The sequence below is a fragment of the Leptidea sinapis genome, chromosome 20 (assembly GCF_905404315.1).
Source record: "Leptidea sinapis chromosome 20, ilLepSina1.1, whole genome shotgun sequence".
Taxonomy (NCBI): Eukaryota; Metazoa; Arthropoda; class Insecta; order Lepidoptera; family Pieridae; genus Leptidea; species Leptidea sinapis.
Window position 1 is genome coordinate 5,038,591 of NC_066284.1, and position 25,323 is coordinate 5,063,913.

The window sequence follows — 25,323 nt, forward strand, 5'->3', positions numbered from 1 at the left end:
ATAAACATGGTAGCGGTGATAGTAATGTATTTCATAGCGGTTGGAATCATGTTTCATCCTTGTAGCAACATGTACCAGGACCTCATATGCAGTTTAGAGGTTCATGCACAATGCACATCTAAATATTATTATACAAGTGCTGACCCGTTGTTTTTGTTGTTCATTGGTGTTTGCCAAGGCAGACTCCCATAGTTTGCTTGGGCCTCAGCGTTGTACGTGTGATAATACGAGTTTCTGCGCGCATGCGTAGAACAAAGCTTGGAAAAAGACATCACAACAACCGTGGTAATTTGTATACATTTTTATAATTAAATTTATCTTCTACTTCTTCAACTGCACTTCTACCACCAGTGAAATGCACACATGTTTTTTTGAAGTGAAACTACTTTAGAATCGTTGTGATTTCAAACCGGATGCAACGGAAAAAACGACAGGTAAGAGACACAAATACTAAAATATACAGGATGCAGCCGGCAAAGTATGAGACAGTAATATGCATACTATTTTATTTTTATGTATGACGCGAGTAGATATATCTTAATATATTCTTATGTCATACCCACGACTTATAACTGCATAGACACCAGGAGAACATAAATATGGTAGCGGTGTTAGTAATGTCTTTCATAGCGGTTGAAATCATGTGTCATCCTAGCAACATGTACCAGAACTTCATATGCAGTTTAAAGGTTCATGCACAATGCAGGTTTCACTTCTGACATGTGTACTTTGTACACACGCAATTTTTTTATTAGTATTTTTGTGTGTCGGCTACACTCCCTTTATCTCCTGCATTCGGTTTTTAGAAAAAAATATTCAATCTATAGACACGACAGCCCTACAGTTTTCTTAAGGTAAAGCTACCGTAGCGCATAGTTTAAAATGCGCACAGCACTAATTACTTCCAACGACAATTTATTTCTCATTAGCCGCTGTGTGCGATGACCTCCACGGATTTCGTTCACCCACCTCAAACTAATTATGATCATTTTAATTTTGCTAATAACATTTTAATTATAATATGTCCAATTTGACGTCTTACAATCTATACTTGAATCGCAGTTATTATAGAGGTTGTTGATTGTAATCAAAAAATAATTATTTTTACTGACAAACATCGGTAATTAAGGGCTATGGCGTAGGTTGAATTGAAATGGCTTAAGAATTAGCGGGAATTCAAATCTATTTAATTGACGTTTTAAATCGTCAAATTATCTTAGGATTACGTTTAATAAATTCTTTAGTACGTACACGTTAGTTTAGTATTGTTTATAGTATTAGATTTCAAAATGTGATAATACAAAATTAAAATTTTATACGTCTAGATAGAGCCTCACTGCTAGAGAACCAACGAAAACAGGCCAGAATTATTAGTTTAGCGCACACAACGAGCTACGTCTGTACTCGCGATTTGTATGCTTTTTGTACGTCACTTTGTGTTGGTGTGCGTGCATTGCTCAAAATAGAGGTTAACTGTCGACAACAATTTTTGTCGACAATTGTATTCCTCGGGTCGTAGGTCTTTTCTATTATTCATAAAGGCATTGATTTCAAGCAGATATATAAAATGGAAGGTGACAAAGATTACAAGGAAAGTCTAATCCACCACAGTCTATATATATAAATTAACTTGATGCTCGTTACTAACGGGGTAGTAATAAAAACCAGAACACGAATTGCTACTAGGTTCTAAACGCCTGAAAAGGATTTTTCACATTTTTCCAAAAATGGATAAATATTAAGAAATCTGTACTAAACTTGATCAGTGCGTCTTACGTATCATGCCATATGGGTCTGAGCCTGAGATCTATAAAGCGTTTTTAGGCTTTGCTCAGACTTAGCTTATGTAAAACTTAGCTTAGTGTGATAAAACGTGAACTTGATTTTTGCATCGAACTGTCTTATCTTAAGCTCAGCATAATTTCAGCTGTCAAATGACAATAAAAACGAAACCAAGATTATGCTAAGCTTAAACTCAGCTAAGTGTTACGTGAGAAAAGTCTGAGCATAGTCTAAGTACGCTCTACACATCTCAGTACATCTCATCTCATACTAGTGCAAAAATTTAAAGTTGTTCAGCTTGAAAGGGCTACGCTAGGAATTTCTCTGTAGAATCAAATAAGAAATACGCTGATCCGATAGAGAAGTAATTTCACAGGTGCATACCATGCAGAGCAGACAACTGCTTGAGTTTTTTTCAGTTGATACCATGACAAGGAAAAGGTAGTAGAGTAGGGTGCCCCTACGACTCAACAGCTGGATGAGTATAACCTAATATCGGGTTCAGTTGCATGCATTGGGAGAGGCCTATATCCGTCATAGTTATCTGTACCTCTATACGGCTGAAAGTTTAATCTTAATCACCTCACATCATAAAGGTTTTCCCCATACAAGTAGACATTGAAACTCTACTTTAGCCTAGCGAAACTCTCTAAGAAAAAAGCGATTCATTGATAGATTGGCAAATGATTGCTATAACCTTGTAAAAAACGGAGATAGCCGAAATCCACTACGCTTTAAGCAACTGTTCGCTTTCAAACTTAGCCAGATTATACTTCGTCACCCTATTTCAAACTTATGTCAAATCTCCACTGCACGTTTCATACTAAAATAAATTTCAATCGGCAGTCCTGCCTCTTATAACGTAGTACTTACATCCTCTTTGTTTTACTTTTGTATACATAACAGAGCATGGCTGGCGGTGAACACTTGCAAGATAGGTACATACCTATTTTGTTTCAATCCCATGAAAGAGTCATTTGTTAAATAATTTATTGACATCATTCAAGCATAGCTGAATCAAATAACCACGTCACAAAATCGCAATGCACATCAATAAGTTACCACAGGATAAGTCCCCCAATCGTTAAGGCCGATTTGCGCCTTTTGACCGTCCCTGCCCGATTGGCTTTGTCTAACCGGAGTTTCAATTCGTCCGACCATTGTGTCGTTCAGAGATGAGTGGACGTCGTTAGCAGGATTTCTCGGCAATGAGATAAGACTAGTACAAAAGAATCGGCGTAATCTGAACGTACATTAAGTTACGGTATTAAGGTGAGTGCCTGTTTACATGACATATCAATTGTTTTAGCACTATCTATAGATTTGAACCTTTGAATTTTCTGATTTATCAACCGATTCCAATAAAAGGAGGAGGTGAAGAATCATGTATAAATATTATTTTATTTGTAAACCGATGTCACCATTATCTGATCCGTGGTGTTATATGTTTTTTTTTTGTCGTTTGAAGGGGTTACTATCGCATGATGGAATTAATGAGTAATTTTGGCAACTCTTAAAATTTTTTAGGTGTGTAATCTTTAACGAAAGTAATATATGCTAAAGTGGAACCCTTGAAGTAGATCAAATATATTTTCCACATAAGCTTTTAATTATTTTTATGTAAAGGTGCCCAAAACCTATTTATGGGATTAAAATCAACTGGTACTGTAATCTTACTACCATTGTATAAAAGTATTTTATAAAGCTATATTATGTTAACAATATGTTATGTTTTTAAAGTAATAACCCTCACTTCTAGGATTAATACAATTTCCTAATATGCAAATATTGTGGTTGAGCAGGTTATCAACTGTAAAGTGGATCCTGTAGATGAAGCCACAACCTGAGAGTTGAACAAAGCAAACAGAATTTTATAACGAGGCGGTACTCGAACGGTTAGCTCAGTTGGTTAGAGCACAGGCACGGAACGCCGGAGGTCGTGGGTTCGAATCCCGCATCGTTCATAAAATTTTGTTTTTCAAATTTTATCTGTCTATATTATGTTGTTAAACGTATTTACAGAGTCACTTAAAAAGGTTGTCATAAGTCTAGTATTTAATACTATCTCTACATCATTTATGTTTACCTAGTACCAATAAAAACAATACGCTGTGCGAGTAGATGTATTACTTTCTCTATAATTTCTGAGATCTGTAGAACGTACTTAGACTTTACTCAGACTATACTTACGTAAAACTTTGGTGAGTGTAATAAAAAGCAATCTTGACTTTTACATTGGACTGTCTAAGGCTAGGGTTACTATGGATGCGAGTTCTGACGAAAATTTGTTCTGACGAGTACGTTCGAACTCCTCGTCAGAACAAGGCGTTTACACTGTGCGCGTTTTCTGTTATTCTGATAGTCAGTTCGTTTCTGCCGTCCAACGAAGATGGACGAATTTGATGAATTTGATTTTCTTGAAAGTCCATTATTTAAATTATTATTGTTAAATGGTGGAAAGACAGAGCATGTCAACCAGTTATTTTCTAGAAGAGACGACAAAGGAGAGTTCCAAATGTAGAGTGTTGAATTCTGTAGCAACTTTCTCCCACTTTTGCCGAGAAATATCTCTGTTGTGATAATTTTTGTCTCTCATAAACACCTGTTCTCGTACACGAGACTGATCAATTTATAGTTATCCATGGTGAAAACCGAATCACTCGGAATTCGCAGACGCAGGTCGTGCGAAAAAATCAAACTCATTTGAACGCTCAAGTGGTTCTGACGACGTCTTCCATGTTCTGACGCGTTCATCATTGCCAGTGTAAACACTTTTTTTTTTATTGAATTAGGCGTTACTTTGCGGAAATCCATAATTATACAAATGATTTAAGTTTTCTTTAGTGTTAATTCAGGCATCCTCAGGACGTGTTGTCTCGCCAAAATCTGGCACGAGACTGAAACTTACTTAAACTCATTTGTAGTGTAAACACTGTCATTGGATCTAGGCGTTTGTTTCTTCTGACAAATCCGTCAGAACTCGTCAAAACAAATTTTCGTCAGAACTCGCATTCATATTAACCCTAGCCTTAGCTTAACCTAAGAGTAATTTCAGCTGTCAAATGACTATAAAATCAAAGTCAAAGATTATGATAAGCTAACACTCAAATAAGTTTTACGTAAGTATAGTCTGAGTAAGGTCTAAGTAAGCTCTATAGTTCTCAGCCTAAGTCATGCAGGAGAAAATAATATTCTCATCAAATCCGTCAACATCACTCACTACACGTAATTCATGTTTCTTTTAGATAGTACAAAATACAAGAAGATTGTGGATAGTTGTATCTTGTAAGAGATCCTTCAAGGTCAATTAGCATGGCATTGCCAATACAATGGCAGTAATTGAAGACATCAATTTAGCGTCTAAATCGACAATATTAGTTCTCGGATAAGTATCGGACATTCATCGGCGTTGGAGACATATATTCATTAGACGCACGCACACAACTTACTAGAAATATCGTGTTAGCTAAGACAATATACGGAATTAGAAAAATGGAAGTGACTTTATTAAATTATGCAATAAATTGTATTTATATTAAAACGTAGGTGTAAAATTAACGGTATGTGAAATGGTCGTCAATGACGCAACAGCCACCATAATTTATAGATCTGCTACATAACAGCAGTCCATTTTACTAGAAATACATAATTTTAATTGAACTACTGTGGTCTGGCTGGATGTGTGTGTTTTCAGTGCCTGGCACCTGAGACAATTCACCTTTCTCGAAGTGACGGACGCAGTTTAAGCTATGCTATAGATTTTTTTTATGAAAATAGGGACGAGACGAGCAGGACGTTCAGCTGATGGTAATTGATACGCCCTACCTATTACAATGCAGTGCCGCTCAGGGTTCTTGAAAAACCCATAAATTCTGAGCGGCACTACTATTGCGCTCATCACCTTGAGACATAAGATGTTAAGTATCATTTGCCCAGTAATTTCACTAGCTACGGTGCCCTTCAGACCGAAACACAGTAGTAGTAATGTTCACACATAACTGCTTCACGGCAGAAAAAGGCGCAATTGATTTGTTTTACGTCTTGCTACATGATATTTCTTTCAAACTTATACAGAATACATTCAAATATTCATTCAAATTAACACCTTATTTCATGGCAGTAATATTCAAAGTCGATGAACGAAAACTCTGCCTCATGGACGCGTAGGCAGAGTTTTGCTTCCTTCTTGTACGAATTGACATCAATACTATCGTGAAGCCTAAAGAAAAGATGACAATTTGCTAATTTAGTCTCTTCCAGTCATTCAATGCCACTTTAAGATCTTCGAACGTCATACTTCAAGGGTGTAATCAAGCAATATTCTTCTTAATCAACCCCACCCATGGCGGGGTCGATTCGACCAACAAAGGAATTGATTAAGTAACTATACCACGATATTACCCCGCTGTATTATTCCACTATAATAAAGAGGGCTCGGTAACCGTGGTACTTAATGAGAGAAAACTCGATTAGAATTGATATTAATCTTGTAAATCGATGGAACTTTCTTTATTAAGATGTCGCGACGCTATCGCTCTTAAATCTGCGAGTTTGTCTGATTGTAAATATTTATACATCGCTGGCTTAGATTGAACATATTTTGATTGGATTTATATTCTATGTTTATGATTGGAAACGTACGACTCTAAGACATTATAGAAATTTAATTTTATGGCACTGCCTTCATTAAAACCCTGTAAATTTGGATAGTTTTGGTATTAATTCTCTTTACGCAACTCGAGAAATAATTGTCACTGAAAACATCCGGTAGTTATTTTTGTAGTCACCTTCATCAGTTTCAATTCACGAAGTGAACTTTACACACACAAACACAAATATTTGAATTGCATTTTCATCTTAATGAGAGTTTGGGCGGTGAATAAACATACAGAGAGAGAGACACAGAGACACAGAGAGATCACAGAGAATAGAGTACGCTCTAGTTTCTCCCATTTTCCTTAAAAAAACGATTGAAATGATGTCATATTATTAAATTTTTTTTTGGGCTGCAAAATATGATGGTGTTTACAGCATAGCTACACTATAAAACGTACCTTACGTTTTAAATTTGATCAGCACCAAACTCAAACCGGAATTAGAGACGGCCTGGCTTTGATAAAGTCAGAAACGTTCGCTTTCACGCCCTGTGCTTAAGAAAGTCCCAGCCCCTATGGTGTCGTAAGAGGCGACTAAGGGCATTTACCAGTGGAAGGCTCCTTTGCACAGGATGCCAGCTAGATTATGGGTACTACAACGACGCCTTTTTCTGCTATGAAGCAGTAATGTGTAAGCATTATTGTGTGACGAGCGCAATTGTAGTGTCGCTCAGAATTTTGGGTTTTTCAAGAATCTGGAGCGGCACTGCATTGTAATGGGCAGGGCATATCAGTTACCATCAGCTAAACGTTGTGCTCGTCTCTTCCCTTATTGTGATAAAAAAATCGAGATAATGAAGAATCTACCAGCAACTATGCTTTGACATCGTTTTCATAAAATAGTAACTCCTGGATATCTAACACCCACAAACAAAATCCCTGAAAAAGGATATGGAAGTGCACACATCTTTCATTCTCAAGTTGAGAAACTTCTATAGATCCTTAAGTATAAATAATGTCATTCTGGTTGTTAGAATATGTCTGCTATTTGCTTAGTAAAATTAAATTATAGAAGAACATAATATAACAAAAGAGAAAATTATGATATAATAAGAATATTGTTAGAAGAATTACAGGTTCCACATCATAGCGAGGACCTTGCAAGTTGTTCCCTGTTTCCTGGATTAACCCCAAAATATATTGCAATTAGTTTTCATTTCAAACATAATAAAGTTTTATGTTCCAACACATACATAATATATAGAGTTTATAGGAATAACTCTTCTATATAGTATAAAGCATGATTGTAAATTGCTTCTGAGTATATTATAAATATTTATTTAAAAAAAATAAAAAACTTTAAAATATTAGAATATTTTTTCAATATCTAAGCACTCATGTAATTTAACTTATTTTTCTGCCAAGACTCAATTGTAAAATTGTCGAGCGATAAGCACCTGCGTCTCATCGTAAAGTGGAACATTGCTAATTAACTTTACGAGCTCAGTGAAGGCGTTAAAGTGCGCTAAGTAGCCTAAGTTGGAGTATGGCTGAAACTTACGGTGTTATCTAAATGAGACCATCTTTCGTTACATAAGCTAACTTAATTAAGAACTAGCAGATGAGAGTGGGTGCCAGCGGGCGGTAAATGCCTTATAGTAAGTAGCCCCCAAAAGTAACTATTTATTGTATATATTATTATTTATGTATATATATTATTTTTAAGTATACTTACAAAAAGGATTTAAAACATGCTCTTCATCTATTACTCGAATCAAAAACCGAAAATATAAGTAAATTTAATCTTGATCTCCATAAAATAAAATGAATGTATATCACGAATTCATTCAACTTGGTAAGTTGTATGCATGTCTAAGACCGATGAGAATATAATATTTTCATTACTTTGGCCGTGTTCTAAACCAGGATTATCAGGATAGTAAGAAAGTATCCGCACTCAAACAACATATGAACAAAACTAGTTCTTTATTTATATAATTATAAGTTCCTTTGATGCTCCGCAAATACTAAAAATTATTAATAAAAGTATATTTCTTTAACTACATTCGGTTGACCTTAATCTATGTAATGGAATCATTTATTGTTAGTATCACCTACTTTCTACAATACAATTTACTTATTTTTTTTTAACAAAGCGAAAGTAACTTTTTAATCAAGTGAAATAATTATTCTTGAAATTCACATGACTGTTAAAATTAAACATTTTATAATTGCCACTGAGTCGAAGATTATTGGCACTCTTTGTAATCTTTTTAAATGAAATGAGCAGATGATGCGTTAGATGTAAGCGTTATTATTTGCCCATTGCGTAACATCACTGTTAAATAGTGAAATAATCTGAATCGACTCATCACATAACGATTTTAAAAAGCATAGATATATTATGCTACGTACCGCGATCTCGCAGTACTGTGCAGCCATTATTTTCTGTATTTTACTGTACTTAATGCACAGCTGTAACAAAATACACTTCGTAACACGTTACGTATTACGTAACAGCTTCTAAGCTACGTCCTTAAGAATGACATGTTTTGTGCAAACAACGATTATTAACAGCAGCAAAGAGAGTATAAGTATATAACCATTTATTACCTGAAAGGGTTATATTTTAGTAAGATAATATTCAATCACTTGACACCAAAAATTTAATTTTTCAAAAAATAATATTTTTATAAATTTTATTTATTAAAATTACCTTATGGTTGTTGATACGCCCTGCCCATTTCGATCCATTGCTCCGGGTTCTTGAAAAAACTAAAACATTGAACGGCATCTCAATAGCGCTCGTCACTTTGTGTAATCAGGTGATCAGTATCATTCAAAGTCAAAGTCAAATAAACTTTATTCAATCGTCACTACTAATACTTCTTTTAAATTACTGAATTTACTATATGTCGTAAAAAGTTGAGCTTTTTAGCCCAGTAATTTCTCAAGCTACGTCGCATTTCAAATAGAAACACAGAAAAATTCTGTATTACTTAGCTAGCCGGCATCCTGAAGAAGAAAAATACTTTAGGATTTCTTCGTTTTAAAGGTTACTTACTCATACGCTATAGCGTGGAAGACTTCTAAACTAAGTGCCACCGCTTATGTGTGAGTTCCACGCCTATGTTTGTGTGCGTGGAAAATTATTTTCCATGTGCGCGTGTGTGCAATGGATTAGTCTTATAATAAAAGTTTTTGTAACAGATGTCAGATATTAAACACCGCATCATATTAATAGTCGCAGGACGAGGACTAGGGAAATAACAAAAAGTTTGCGAATTAGTCAGCCCTGCCGTTTGTTGTTCGAGAACTCATTATTTTGATTCGCAGTTGTAATATTTCTTTACTCTGTGGCTGTTTTGTATAAATATACAGATTGTACCAATGTAATATATTTTTTTAACTAACAATATTCTGAGCTGAATTTTGAACTCCTTTCTTTAATTCTATTATTTTTTAAATATATTTCTTATTAATTTGTTACTTTTAAAATTATAACCTCACTTCTGGAATTAATTATACAATTATAATATTTGTAACCAATATTTATTAAGGATGCGGGACTCGAACTCGCAACCTCTCCTTCCCTCCAAGCGCTCTTACCAACTGAGCCAACCTTTCGAATACGCTAGGATCGTATTTTTTTCTTATATCTTGTTCAATTCGTAGGTTGTGGTTACATCTACAAAATCTGCTTTATCATTCATGCGTACTCGATACTCTAGTATAGAAATTTAATTCATATGTTTTTTAAATATGACACCCCATTTTTTTAAATATGACACTCAATACGAATTTACAGAATTTCAATAGAACAAAACATCAGACTTTTACGTAATAAGCTAAACTGTTCGACTCTAGGTATAAATCAACGCTCAGTTAACAACTTACGTGCAGTCAGAAAGAAAATGTATTAAAAGTGATATAATCGGTTTGACAGGTGAGGTTACGCTTCGCTTAGAGCGTTGAGGCTGAAAATATGCAGCTTTCATGAGCACAACACAGCTGTGACGTCATCTGAATACTTAAGACTCTACATACTTCTAATCGTAGTCAGGTAAGAACGTATAATATAATATTATTGTTATATTATTAAGACTTTCGTAAGAAATTGTCGGCTATATAATTAAATAAAGGATTAAAATGCGTGTAACGGTTTTACATTAGATGTTTGCGTAAAAGTTACATTTTTATTTTAGTTAACCCGACGTTTCAAGACCTTTCCAGATTTCGTTTTCAGGGGGACTGCAGATGAAGTGAGTCAAAGATAGTATTTGTCATAGTTGTCATTATGAAGTTTAGCGTCATTTGTTTCCTCGGAGGTGGTATTTGCTGTGCACAGATGGTTTTTGGCAAAATTTACTGAGAGTGTCCTCTGCTTTTTTGGTATGTGTAGTTATGGGTTTTAATTTAGAGATTATTAAATCCCAGGTGTAAGATAATTTTAGACCATCTTCTCCATTGAAATTTGGGTGTTTTTTCAAATTTAGTAGTAGCAGTAGTAGTAGTTTAAGAGTGTTTTATTTAAATGTGTAACACTCGCGTTAATCAAAGAAAAAGGCTTTGTATTTGAAAAGGGTTAACTCATTTTTAGGTGTAGGTTTTGACTCAATCAGAAGCTCCTCATCAAGGTGAACTGTCAACGCGCGACTTGATAGGTCAGCGAGACGAATATCAAATCAAAATCATTGAAGTGTTAAAAGTTAAACTTTTATCGATTTACCACCACTTCAAAATATTGAACTCTAATGAGTCGGAATAAATTCGTAGTAGTTAGGTAATAAATAAATTTACATTAATAAAAAAACAACAAAAGTTAGTGAACCTCGACCAAATTAAGTGGATTAAGTATAAATTAAATCTGCCGTGAAGCAGTAATGTGTAAGCATTATTGTGTTTCGGTGTGAAGGACGCCGCTCAGAAATTTTGGGTTTTTCAAGAATCCTGAGCGGCACTGCATTGCAATGGTCGAATGGACGCCCTGTTCATCTCGTACCTTATTTTCATTTAAAAAATAATAAAAAAAATTAAGTCTGCTGCGGGCGGTCCACTGAACCAGTGTACCAGACTATTGCCCAGCTCCCTGCTGGTCGATAGCGTGATACACTGGTACACAAAGTGGCGAATGCTCTTGAGGCGAATCACATCTGCCCCAAAAAACGTCACTTCACGATGACCACGACTGCTCTGCCAAGAGTGGCGCGAAGATGAAGAATTTACATACATATTAATGCTTACACTATTATGTCTCCTAGTTTGGTAGCCAGAGATTACAGGATTCCATTTGCAACGTCCTGGAAATATGCTTCCCTATTGTCTAACGCTCATCCAACCCTTTCAAATAAGCTCTGTTCCTGTCTCCTGTTTTTTGTATCCCGGTCGACTATTTTTAACATTGCTTCGTATTGGTTTTGTACAGTTGATCAGTGGATAATGACCCTAATCTACTAAGCAATGGGTCCTGAGTTCGAATCACGGTACGAGACGGATGTTTAGTTAAATAAGCCATGGTATTGTACTTTTTCTATTGAAAAAATATATTTTGTTTTAATTAAATAGAATTTAAATAACTAGTAACTTCATTTTTACCAGATTGTAAAGTACCCTTTCTAATTTTTTTGTTCTATCATCAATAGTTTCCGCATCGCACGCGATGACAGATTTTTTATGACTCCTTTTTTCACAGCTTGGGTTATATTATTGAATTTTTATTAGGGATCCCTTTTTTAAATGTGATAAAGCCTATGTTACTCAGTGAGGACGCAGCTTTCTAATGGTGAAAGAATTTTTGAAAATGCTGCAGTAGTTTCTCTGTGAAAACATTACAAACATACACACAAAAACACAAATGATTCCTCTTTGTTAGTTAGTTTAGATAATATAAACTTATATTAATTAATAATTGATCCATTCAAGTTGGTTAACCTAAATTTATAGTAAACATATATATACAAATACACAATGTCATTTTTTTTATTAATAAAGCGATTATTATTATCGTTCTGAAGTATTACTCCCGAACTATACTGGTGTTTTCCGAACCCTATTTGTTCTACCACGTTGGAATAAAATATTCTAACCTATGAATTTACGATAATGTAATAGTTGAGTTTCCTATTATTAATCTTGCTTTGAAGAAGTTTGTACTTCAATCGTGCGATGTGGTGTCGTAAGCAAACACCACTTACAAATATCTGACCAATGTGTATCACACACTTCTTTCTTCTATTTTCACTAATAATAATAATAATATAAGCCTTTATTCAGATAGTATCATTTACATATATACTTACAAACTATCCTTAACTAATTATCTATCACTATCTGGTTGTCTATTGACAAAGGCCTCTTCCAACTTCTTCCACTCTTTTCTATCTTTAGCTAACCTATACCTTGTCTTGCCTGCTATCGTCCTAAGTTCGTCTGACCATCTCCTGTATTGTCCCCCCGGTTTCCTTTTTAAGTTTCTGGGATACCGGTCTGTGATACATTTGGTCCATTTGTCTATACCCCGAAGGGTGTGTCCCGTCCAACGCCATTTAAATTTTCTTTTCTTCTATTTTCACTAAGAAAATTCAATTAGGATACTTTCAGACATATTGTCATAAATGACACAGTAATTCCGTACAATTGTAATAGCGGCACGGTAATGAAGGAAACCATTATTCCTTTCTCACCACAAGTCGTTAGTTAACACAGATGTCGTTAAATTGACACAGCTCCAGTTATTATGTGTGAACCTATAATTTGCGTTGTGTCTTCCTAAAGGATTATTTCGAGACAATAGGGGAGGAAGATTATGATTTTATAATAAACGAATTTCATAATCGATTTTTAACTTTTAAAAGAAAAAAGTTTAATTTTCTGTGCCTTCCTTTCGAAACTATTTTAATTTTAACACCGACTACACAAAAACACATTTTGTTTTTTTTTTTTATCAAATATTTATTCATAAATATTTAAGGGCTTTGTTTGAGTTAGTTTTCAGCCGCTTAATTTTTTGTAAATTCTACTATTTTCCTAACGGGAAATCCTTACCAGCTAAACGAATATAATATTATTATTGAGGATATAGTGATACAGTATAAAATATCGGTTAAACTTTCTATAGCAATCATATCTAATTGTTTGTATATCTTTTTTATGATTGTTTTGTCCCGAAGTCTATAAATTTTGTGATTGAGTCAGATTTTTTCAATTCATATTTTATACTTAGAAATGATTTTTCTATTATCATACGAGTATTTATAAAGGTTTCTTTTGGAAGGTCTTCGAGTAGTATATTAAGTTAAGATATTTCATATCTTATTGTCACATAAAGGAACTGCAATTAGTACATTTTATAAAAGTGTAAGCTGCTTGAATGTTTTGCAAAAAAAAATATTCGTTAAATTTAAATATCATGTTAAATTTTTGTTACAATTTAGACTTTTGTATTTGAATGCGTTTCTCACCAGCCAAAACTTTATCAAGATGAGGTTAATGATAAAACTCTACTCATAAGAGTTTCATTCAATACTCACAAAAAATACTTAGTTCGCCTAAGGATTTTGAACTACATAACTTTGAATTATCAGTCGTCAGTAAATAAATATGTCTCTGAATCAAGTGACGTCATTGCAAATTGACAAATAATAAACGCCACAGTGTCGTGTGAACCTCCACGTGTTAGGCGTGAACAACGAATAACTACCAATTAAACTGCTTCGCCTTTTTTTCTTCTGTAACGAAGCGTAATGCAATTATTCGTAATAACAGGATGATGCTATGCGACAGACCGCACCAGAGCGACGCTGCCTGTAATCACACTGACAATTAAAATGTCATTACTTTAACGTTTTTTACACCTACCCGCACCTTTAATTACGTTGAATGAGAGACGAGTAAAAAGAAGTAGAATTAACGCGCCAGAAGCAATCGAGGGAAATTACTTTGAAGTGAAGAGATTTATTTTAATTTTGTAATCAAAACTGCACGTTGGTTAAGTTAATTTTGGCGGGAAATGATCATTTTGATCGACTCAGTTAAAAAGTGTATTTGTTTCAACGAGATTATCTTCTCGGTGGACATTGTGAGTACATTCTGTGCACCCGTGGACACCAATAGTGATACAGTGTCAGTGATACCGTGCTCGTCATCACCGGCGCACCCCACGCTTCCCGCCCTGTCTAGCCGCGCACTACGGGCTCAAATCCGCAGTAAGAGGTGGGACGTTACCGCGAACCTACCACACTCACCCTGATGAAGGACCTCCGAATGGTCCGAAACTAGTCGGTACCGACACCGACAAAAACTTGAGTAAAGTCGTATTATTAGATAAGAGAATATCTCCATCTACTGGTAAGCAAAATAATCGTCCTAAAAAACCCCGCTAACGTCGCACTGTACCCGCCATCCATGAAGATGGAAAGTCTTTGGCACCTCAACCACGCACGCCCCTCAAAACTGCACACACAGTTGTGGTGGCAGTACTGAATGAGACACTCCTGGCACAACGATTTACGAACTATAATTTTAAGAGAATATTCATAAGAAATAAAATATAATAATAATATTGACACACTTTTACCCAAAATTATTTTGCCCCAAACTAGGCAAGGCCTACAATTCTATGGGAAAAAGACAATGATATATTTAATACAATATACTGACTTGAAGATAAATCAATAGATATAATCCATGGCTCGGAAACGAACATCCATATTCATCATATAAGTGTTTGCAGCTACCGGAATTCGACCCCGGGACTTCTAGCTGAAATTTAGTCGTCAAAATTGGTGAAACGAGAGAAAAAGCTGGTTAAGATTCTGTACATTTAAATATTTACACAAAATCAGAGAAGAAAATATCGATAAATATAACAATCGCTTATACTTCTACCGGCTGCAGTATCCTCTAACTTGAAGTGAGTTGCTTTACCATATCATAGATAATAAAAAATGATAGTGAACGGGTGAAGAAACGTTAGCTAACTTCAGTGTGATAAAATATGCAAAACCTTCCTTTACTTTTTACAGTTTATTGTCCCATAAGTTTTGATGCAAAGTTGCTTTGCCGAAGATGCAGCTGGCTGCGTAGTAAATTATAAAAAAGGATAGTTGATCCATTCTGATGGTGAATGAATGATAAATGTAGAATTAGATAGCAAGGAAATTATCTCAACAACTGTTATTACATTTATTAACAGTGACAAGTTGTTACACAGAATCAAACAAATTAAAATAATGACATTTCAAATCAAGTGATATGGATACAAACAAAAAGTCTCACGTTCACATTCTACTGCGAACAAAAAAAGAAACTTAATCATGAGAAACAATAATAACTCAAAAATTAGACTGGTGTAAGTACAGAAGCCACGCAACTCAGTTGCTTATGAATATGCACTTATTGATGTAGAGGAAATTAAGCTGTGTCACGGTGGAACAGAGTTAGAATTTGCTTGAGCTTCATCGAAACCGTTTCTATTGTAAGGGCGGTACGAGTATCAATTATGTGCGTGTATGAAAGAGAGTATTGTGAACAGTAGCTTCGATTCGGTCCTACTGATGATTGAAAATTAAAGAACTGATATAACCTGAGTTCGAAGCAGATCTAGTGACGTGCATACGGAATGTTTCAAAATTTTATCAAACTAGCTGACCCGACAGACGTTGTTCTGTATATAATAATTAAAATAATGTTTTATATGAATTTGCCAATAATGTATCATAACATCAAAAATTATTAGAGTAAAGTAAAGTATGCACCCTGCTGTCATAATGAAATTGTTTCACAGCAGAACTGTCAAACCGTGCGTCAATAAATTCTCTCATAGAAATTATGTTTGGACACATCAAAGGAAAAACAAATTTGCTGTTTTCATTTAATTTAGCAGCATTTTCCTATTTATTCACATTTTAAACCTTCTCTGGACTTCCACAAATAATTCAAGACCTAAATTTGCCAAATCGGTCCAGCCGTTCACGAGTTTTAGCGAGACTAACGAACAGCCATTCATTTTTATATATATAGATAATCTTCAGATGTGGACAGAGTAATAAATCAATTATAAACTTTTAATTAAGCAAAGCAATTTCATAATCGTACGCAATACTACTGACATATAGCAGTGTATTGTTTTTATTATTATTATTTGAAGAAGGTATTTGTCTAGTCCTAATGATTCCTAGTAACACCGCATCAAAAATTGAGCTATTGTGTTCGCCACTCATACTTATAGCCCGTCTTCAAGCCCTGCCGCCTTTACGAACTGCAGTATCTTCTGGACACGAGTATTACATACAGCACCTGAGAGCAGGGTGTAGTTACTAAGGATGGTGTTATGCATAAGCATTAGTGGGACACAATGGCAGAGTAGATGAAGAGGCATTTCATCAGCCTCAGGCAAAATCTGCATATTTTATCGTTTTTGATACCAACCGCACTGAGGTCCTTTTTTAGGTCCATCCTGGTAAGTATGCATAGATTTTTCCTCTTCAATGATAGGGCTTCATTCGCGTAACTGCTGTTGAATGCCGTTATCAGTGCTTTGGAGTGGTTTAAACCTGTTGAGTAGTTCCAGAGTTTAAATGCTTCTTGTTGACAATGGTTTCTCAGGCCAACCAAAGAAAGGCTGATCTAAGCAAAAATTAAGCACTGAATTAGGCCCCCATGGGTTCACTTTTGGAAGGGCCCGTATAAATATGATCCGAAGAAAGTTAGGCACTACCTCCCTTTACTGAAAGCCTGGAGGATGCCTGAAAGTTTTTATATTTTATGGTTTACAATTAGAACTTTTCTGTAGTAAAATCTTATAAACTATTTTTTTGTTTGATTTAACATGAATGTGGTTGGCGAGAATAATTTTTCGCGCTACTTGACAAAACTTTTTTATTGTTTCTTATCTTAACTTACATGATCAACTCCGATTGTAAGTAATCAACACAGCCCATACTCTATTGTAACCAGAGGAATCATAGGAGCGTTCTCGGAATTAAAACTAGGTTTTACGGTCTATGTTAAAAGATTTTTGTTAAGAAAACAAAAGTTGTATAAATATTAAGGCTTGTAAATTGTAATTGCAATAAAAATTGCACTAATAATATATAATGTTATTACTTATATTAATTATTGACTCAAAATATTATTAATAAAAATATAATAATATAGAGGTCACATCACTATTCGGTCGATATTATCACGTCACTCCGAGAGATGATAATAGCTGTAGTCATGCACCGCTTAATTGCTTTAACAACTTCCTGAGTCAAAATAACAATAGACTGGTAGTTATATATTAAATATATATATAAGTAACTTTAATTATATTTTATTTATAACATAATTCACACCGTAACATTCAACTCAGAAATATTTAACATTTTTTATTGTTATCGAATCAAATCAAATCGAATCAAAAACCATTTGTTAATTAAGATCAAAAAAGGGTGTTAATGACAAAGTATATATTTAAACATTTTCTACTTCAGAAACATATAGCTTAAAACATGTGTAGAAACTGTCAATAATCTGAAGTTGTCCCAATATACCCGATAAGTCATTCTTATCGCCTTATATTGGGACGCGTGAATTGCAATTTCTATCTATCCATAGAAACTTTATATCGTTGGTAAGATATACGTCGTCACATTGACAGACAGCGTGCACGGAGAAGGAAGACAACGATCATCAGTAGTTTCGATTTTCATCTCAAGTAAGAGATAGACTGAATATTGGGAACGGCCGTAAATCGATAAATTATATCAATGCAGATTCGCATTTTTTTTTATGCAATGTGGTGGTACAGAAGTACTGGACCGTTTCGACTAACTTGAGTTTTTTTTTATGAAATTAAGGGACGAGATGAGCAGGACGTTCAGTTGATGGTATTTGATACGCCCTGCCCATTACAATGCAGTGCCGCTTAGGATTCTTGAAAAAGATAAAAATTCTGAGCGGCAATACAATAGCGATTGTCACCTCGAGACTTTTTGGGATAATGACAAAATATAAATGTTCTTGTGGTTCGTTGTAACTTTCATCGGTGGAAGTTTGTATGCTAATGTACATCGTATATTTTTTTTAGTTTTATCATTCTCTTATTTTAACCACATTCGAAGTGTCTCTCGCGCGAACTATTCAATTTAGAAAATAGTTATATTAGGAACCTCAATATAATTTTTGAAGACCTATCCTTAGATACACGTATGGGTTTGATGAAAAATATTTTTGACTTTCAGTTCTAAGTATGAGGAACCCCCAAAATTTATTGTTTTTTTTTTTTATTTTTGTGTGAAAATCTTAATGTGGTTCACAGAATACATCTACTTACCAAGTTTGAACAAGTTATAGTTCTTATAGTTTCGAAAAAAAAAAGTCTGTCACATAGGGACGGACAGACATATCATGACGAATATATAAGGGTTCCGTTTTTTGCCATTTGGCTACGGAACCCCTTAAAATGAAGTCGAATGTCGTTATGTGATGCATTTTTACATCTACAGATATTCTTAACGTTTAACTAATGGTGAAATATTTACTCGTTTTGTCACTTATTACGAAAACTTAATATATCTTAGTCTTTTCTATCATTATTTCACGATAAGTAAGTCTGTCTAATGTTCTACAAAAGTATTAAAGTTATATACTAAAAAAAATAAGAACTAAGCAATAATGTTTTAATTAATTTTTCCCAGTGGAAGGCTCCATTGCACAGGAAGCCGGCTAGATTATGGGTACCACAAAGGCGCCTATTTCTTCCGTGAAGCAGTGTAAACATTACTGTTTTTCGGTCTCTAGGACGCCGTAGCCAGTGAAATTATTGGGCGAAATGAGAATTAACATCATATGTCTCAAGGTGACGAGCGCAAACGTAGTGCCGCTCAGAATTTTTGGGTTTCTCTAGAATCCTGAGCGGCACTGCAGTATAATGTATATAGGGACGTCTCGTCCCTCATTTTCATAAAAAAATCTCTATAATTCATCTCACACCGTATAACATAATAAATGTAAAATCATACGAAAATATTATGAAACTAACCAAAACGAGTTATCTCAAGAAGCCATGTCACAAGTAAATCAGTAACCGCGCATTTCATATAAATTGTGAAACAACCGTTACATTGTATTTACGGAATTAAAAGGAATAATCATTATAAGCGTCACACTGTGGGGTCAAAGTCATTACTTTGTCTGGCAACCAAAACAGTAATCGTGTGCCAAATAAAAATTACAATTGAATTTAAGACACTTACGTATTTGGTGAGCGGATAATTTGTGAAATTACTATGTAAACGTTATCTACGACATAACTAGAAAGTAGTGGACTGTATTTAACCAACTTCAAAAAAAGGTGGAGGTTATCCATTTGTTTTTTTTGTATGTATGTTACTGAATTTCTCTATGATTATGACCCAAATCATCATAGGACTGAAAACTTGAATTTTTATACAAGAGAGGACAAACGAGCGTACGGGGTCACTTGATGTTATGTGATCACCGCCATTCTGCTGCAACACCAGAGGTATCACAGGAGCGTTGCCGGCCCTTAAGAAAAGTGTACGCGCCTTTTTTGAAGATAGGGTCGTATCGTCACGGAAACACCGCACAAGGAAGCTAGTACGTGGAAGAAAGCTCGTTGAAAACCGCACTGTGGAGGACCGCCACACATCCGGTTTTTTTTTATGACAATAGGCTCGCCTTCCTGAGACATGAGATGGTAAGTCGTTTGCCCAGTAATTTGACTAGCTACGGCGTCCTTCTGAGCGCAACACTATAATGCTTCCACATTACTGCTTCACGGCAGAAATAGATGCCGTTATGGTACCCGAAATCTAGCCGACATCCTGTTTAATTGCTTATGACGTTTTTATTTGTTAACAAGATCAATTATCGCCAAGTGCTAAGAGCAGCCATTAATTCGGTTACGTAATAGAGTTACACGTGTGCTAACCTTGGTCTATTTAGATTCGACTACCTCTTAACCTGTAATTATCTTCCTTTGATTATATTAACACGTGTACAATATTGAAGCTATGAGCGAATATTGAGAATGTGTTCAAAGTTTTTTGAGTTTTCATTGTGTTTAATTTATTGTAATTCATATTAGGGTGCAGACAAAACAAATTCAATCCCGAAATATTAAACGTGTTATCATAATAAGGACATTCGGAATAAAAGAAAGAAATAATTTGTGATTATATTGATAATTGTAAAAGTGAAGCAACTCCCAAGTATGAATAAAAATATTGGATATTAAAAATTATTATTGGATGTTAAATATTTTTAGTTATTGTTTTTGTTTTCCACGCATAAATATAATTTTTTTTTTGAAAAAAGTTTGCTATTTAAAAATTCTATTATACTGATAAAACATAATCTTCAACGTAGCTATGTATATTAATATATAACCATCATTAATTAGTCATCCTGTAGGAGGCAAAGATTTTGGATCACCGTTTGCCAAGGTTCTGAAATACTGCTTGGCTTTCTGTCTCTTGCATTAACTCTCTTATGTAAGCTCTATTATTCCTGGCACACCTAGTCTGATTTAGTCACCTGTCTACACTTTAGATTCCTCTTTTTTAGGAGCGAAGTGTAGTTCTGCTTCGTTCACTTCAAAATTTGCAGCCAATTAAATTTTATTCGTATCTATCGAAATCACAAGAATATTAATTTATGGTGTCATATCAATATTAGTATCAACGTTAAGATATTTTACTTTTTATTCTAAATAAGATATATTGTTGTGTTATACTTAGCAAATAACTACTTGCATTAGAATTATTTTACTCATAATTTCTTTATTTATTTACAGTTTATGCGAATTGATACATTTACTGTACTCGTTAATATTTTGAGTTTTTTTTTATCATTTATTTTTCTTTTATTTAACAAACAAATATAAGTCAAAAAGTTTGAGAAATTTTGGTGCATCATACAATGTACGTACATACTAAAAAAATTGATTTAAAATTATGAAACTCTTAATATAGAATATAAAGAGTTGCAATGAGTTTCTCGCTTTTCATTAAGCTCAGATTTTATTAAGCTCTGGAAGAAAATCGTATTAGGCTGGCTCAAATGTTTGCTCAGAATGAGTTCTAATTTTAATTCAGTATAGTCTGTTTCTTTTATAAGAAAAAAATGTGTATGTGTAGGTACTCATGTATGCACGCAAGGAGTTATACTTCTTTGGCCTAACGAAGTAAAATGATTTATTCCTCGTGCCATTCTACGTTTTTAGAACGAACGATTTTGTAAAAATCTTGCAAAGATTGCTTTGACAATTAATTATTAAATAATGAATGCGGCTGTATGGGCTTTGCCAGATCTTATAATGGACTAAGAAACAATAAAAAATTAACGAATGACGCAAACGTCAGAATATTTTATGAACCAAATTCAACCGTTAGCGTTACAGTAATGCGCGCGCATCTTAATATTTCACTCATATTTTTTTCATAACGCGCCTCAGGAAGTGTTACTTCAAAAATAAGCAATTAGTGAACAGTTAAAATTGGTTAAGATGTATTTCCCTTTGCATACGGAGTATTGATGAAAATTTTAATTACAAGTCAGTAACATCAGCTAGTCACTAATTATTAGTAAGCCATAACCACAACCGTTTAAAATCATTCGAATGAACAAAACATTTATTGCGGGTAGTAAAAAAAAATCTACAATTATGTTAATTGTCCGTTTGTATAGACCCAACGAAATGATGTTCCTTTAGCAAGTTACAATACGTGATAATTGTAGTTGTATAGCATATGCGGATGTTATCTACTTAAGTTTCATTATATCTTAACAGACACTTAACGCCAATTATTTTACACCAACTTAACATACATCTTGCAAACATACACGCTGTTTTAAGAACCTTATTGCAATACAATAGAGTGCATTATTGATGCATCAATGTTTTCTGAGTGAATAAAGTATTTGTCTAGATTACCGAAGAAAGGGGAAGGTTTCTTTATAAATTACATTAGAATTTTAATGTTCTCAGTGATTATTTATAATGCAGTTATAATTTGTTTGTTTTATTGTCTATTTTACATTTTATTGTATTTAATTACGACTGGAATAAACGCTTGAATTGCTTTTAGGGCATCATGAACTGCATAATATGTTTAATTTCATTAAAATGAGAAGGCAGACGATTTTTCCTGTCTCACGAAGCTCACTTATTATTACGTGATCACCCGTACAGCCAGATGTTTATTTTATAAAAAATAAAAAGTACCATGTTATGTTTTGAACATGGCATGTAATAGTAGGGCTAACCTCTATGAATTTTATCATGAACAAATATAAAAGACAGAAATAGGAAAAAAAATTGTAATTGAATCTTTAAATGAAAATAGGAAGGAAGTTATAGTCATGATTAGCCATGACGGTAAGCAGGTAATTATTAAGTTACAACTTATAGGGTTCGGTAATATGTATTCACGTCTCTGATCTCATAAATTGTCTCCCAAATTGAAGACGTCTTGGAAAGGGGCTAGGACGTCAAGAAAATCATGAATAAATATACTGTACTTTCATCATCAAGCAGAAGCGTCCACAGCTGGACAAAGACCTTCCCAAAGATTTCCACTACGATGGATCCTGTGCTACCCTCGTCCAACGTATTCCGGCGATCTTGACCAGATGACCATCTGTGGGCGGCCTACCAACACTGCGTCTTCCGGTACGTGGTCTTGGAGGACTTTACTGCTCCAACGGCCATCTGTCCGTCGAACTATGTGCCCTGCCCACTGCCACTTCAGTTTCGCAATCATTTGTGCTATGTCGGTGACTTTAGTTCTCCTACGGATAAACTCCAAGTATAGCCCTCTTCATTGCCCTTCGAGCGACCATGAGCTTTCTCATCAGGTCCATAGTTAGCGACCACGTCTGCGTACCGTAAGTCATCACTGGCAATACACACTGGTTGAAAACCTTCATCTTCAGACATTGCGGTATTTGGGACGAGAAGATTTTACGGAGCTTCCGGAGAATCTGTATCTTTTTTCATAAATTCATCATAATTAGAAATAGCCAGTTAAAAGCAACTGACAAAAGTCAATTAATTTTACAATAGACAGGCGAAATCAAACCAAATCTACTTCTTTTTAGCCATGTTGCTGAGGAACCCCAATTGTTTATCATCTGTTTTGTATAATAGCCGAAATAATCCAACCTCAAGTGGATACTTATTCTAAAGAAGATAAAAGAAGCCCTCGTTTTGTTGTGGTTTTAATTGTATTTTTAATTAGAGTTATTTCCCCTGCGGTTTATAAAACCGACGCGTAGTGACGCTTCCTTTGTTCACACAATAAATAATTATATGATTCTTATTCGAAGAACTTTTGGCATTGTCAGAATAAATTATAACCTCTTTAGTATCAAATCTGTATTTCATTGTTCGATCCTTAATAAGTACCTACTTATACTAAAGTGATCAATTAAGTATGTTTTCTCTTCGTATTTGTATAATACATGGTGAAACTAAACAGTTGATAAATTTTTACAAAGACTTTTTTGGATAAAATGAAGAGATAGCCCCACGTAATCAAAAAGCTGATTACTTTATGTGAGCTTGCAAAGCTCACGCATGAAACGTTGTGTTACATAAATAGCAATAAAAATGTAACTTTTACGCAAAAAACTAATATAAAAATATACCTACAATTACACGCGCTTAATCCTTTGGAAATTATTTTATTTAAATATATCTAATACTCTATTTTACAAAAACATTAAAAAAAATATTTTCACTTAATTTTTAAGTACTGTCACCAATAGAAAAACTGTTGTAAATTGTTTTTGGAGAGTTTTGTGAATCTTCTTTCTTTTTTACCTGCTGTTGGGAAAAAAATTACCACGCGCATGACGATATTAAGCAAATCGGCTTGCCATTTTTTATGAAAATAAGGGACGAGAGGAGGACGCTCAGCTGATGGTAATTGATACGCCCTATCCATTACAATGCAGTGCCGCTCAGGATTCTAGAGAAACCAAAAAATTCTGAGAGGCACTACAATTGCGCTCGTCACCTTGAGACATAAGATGTTGAGTCTCATTTGCCCCGTAATTTCACTAACTACGGCGCCCTTCAGATCGAAACAAAGTAATAAGTACTTAGACATTACTGCTTCACGGCAGAAATAGGCGCCCATAATCTAGCCGGCATTCTGCGCAAAGGAGACTGGTAAAAACTGGCCTTAGCGGCATTATAAGCCCATAACAGTGACAACATGGTCTGAATCGTCACACATGACATTATCGAAGGCGATACGGGATTCAAACTCAAAGTCAAATAAACATTATTGAAATAGGCTTAAACTAAGAGCTTTTAATTCGTTGGTATAAATATTTCTTTTGAATTACTGAATCTACCAAATAAAAAGTAGAGTTCGTCAGAAGAACATACAAGAAACTCAACAACCACTCAAGCCTGTAATATACATTAAAATTAGTTTTTAAGGGGTTGCATCCAATATATTAGTAATGTTTCAAGTTAAAAAGCGTTTTAAGAAACTCTCAGTAGTCTTCCTTGCATTCTTTTAAATAGTCATGCATCACTATTGGATAATAGTAATGCATGATAAAAGGCATGTACCTCCAAAGAGTTTCACCTGATTCCTGAGCCGAATTCCACCTTCGCACGTGACGCCACAAATTAGGATATTATCCCCACTGTGTGGCACCTAGGTCCTACACAGTGCAGTGCAAGGAACTTACCACGTACTACAAAGATGTGGAATTAGCTTCCTTGTGCGGTGTTTCCGGGACGATACTACATGAGTACCTTCAAAAAAAGGGACAGTGTACGCCCTTTTTTTGAAGGTACTAAAGGCCGGCAACGCTCCTATAATTCCTCTGGTGTTGCAATTGAACAATAGGAAACTCAAGCGACATAATAATAATTAAGTTTAATACTATTTTAAATCTTTGATCTTATTTGTAGGTT

At 34.5% G+C, this 25,323-nt stretch overlaps 1 protein-coding gene across 1 annotated transcript in view; it reads left to right on the top strand.

The window, feature by feature from the left end:
* The first annotated feature begins 324 nt into the window (after positions 1-324).
* Positions 325-25,323, top strand: part of LOC126970298 (sodium-coupled monocarboxylate transporter 1-like) — a 253,939-nt gene continuing 228,940 nt past the window's right edge. The window contains exon 1 of the mRNA XM_050816136.1: positions 325-434. The gene's annotated coding sequence lies outside the window, so the exon portion shown is untranslated. The remainder of the gene's footprint in view (positions 435-25,323) is intronic.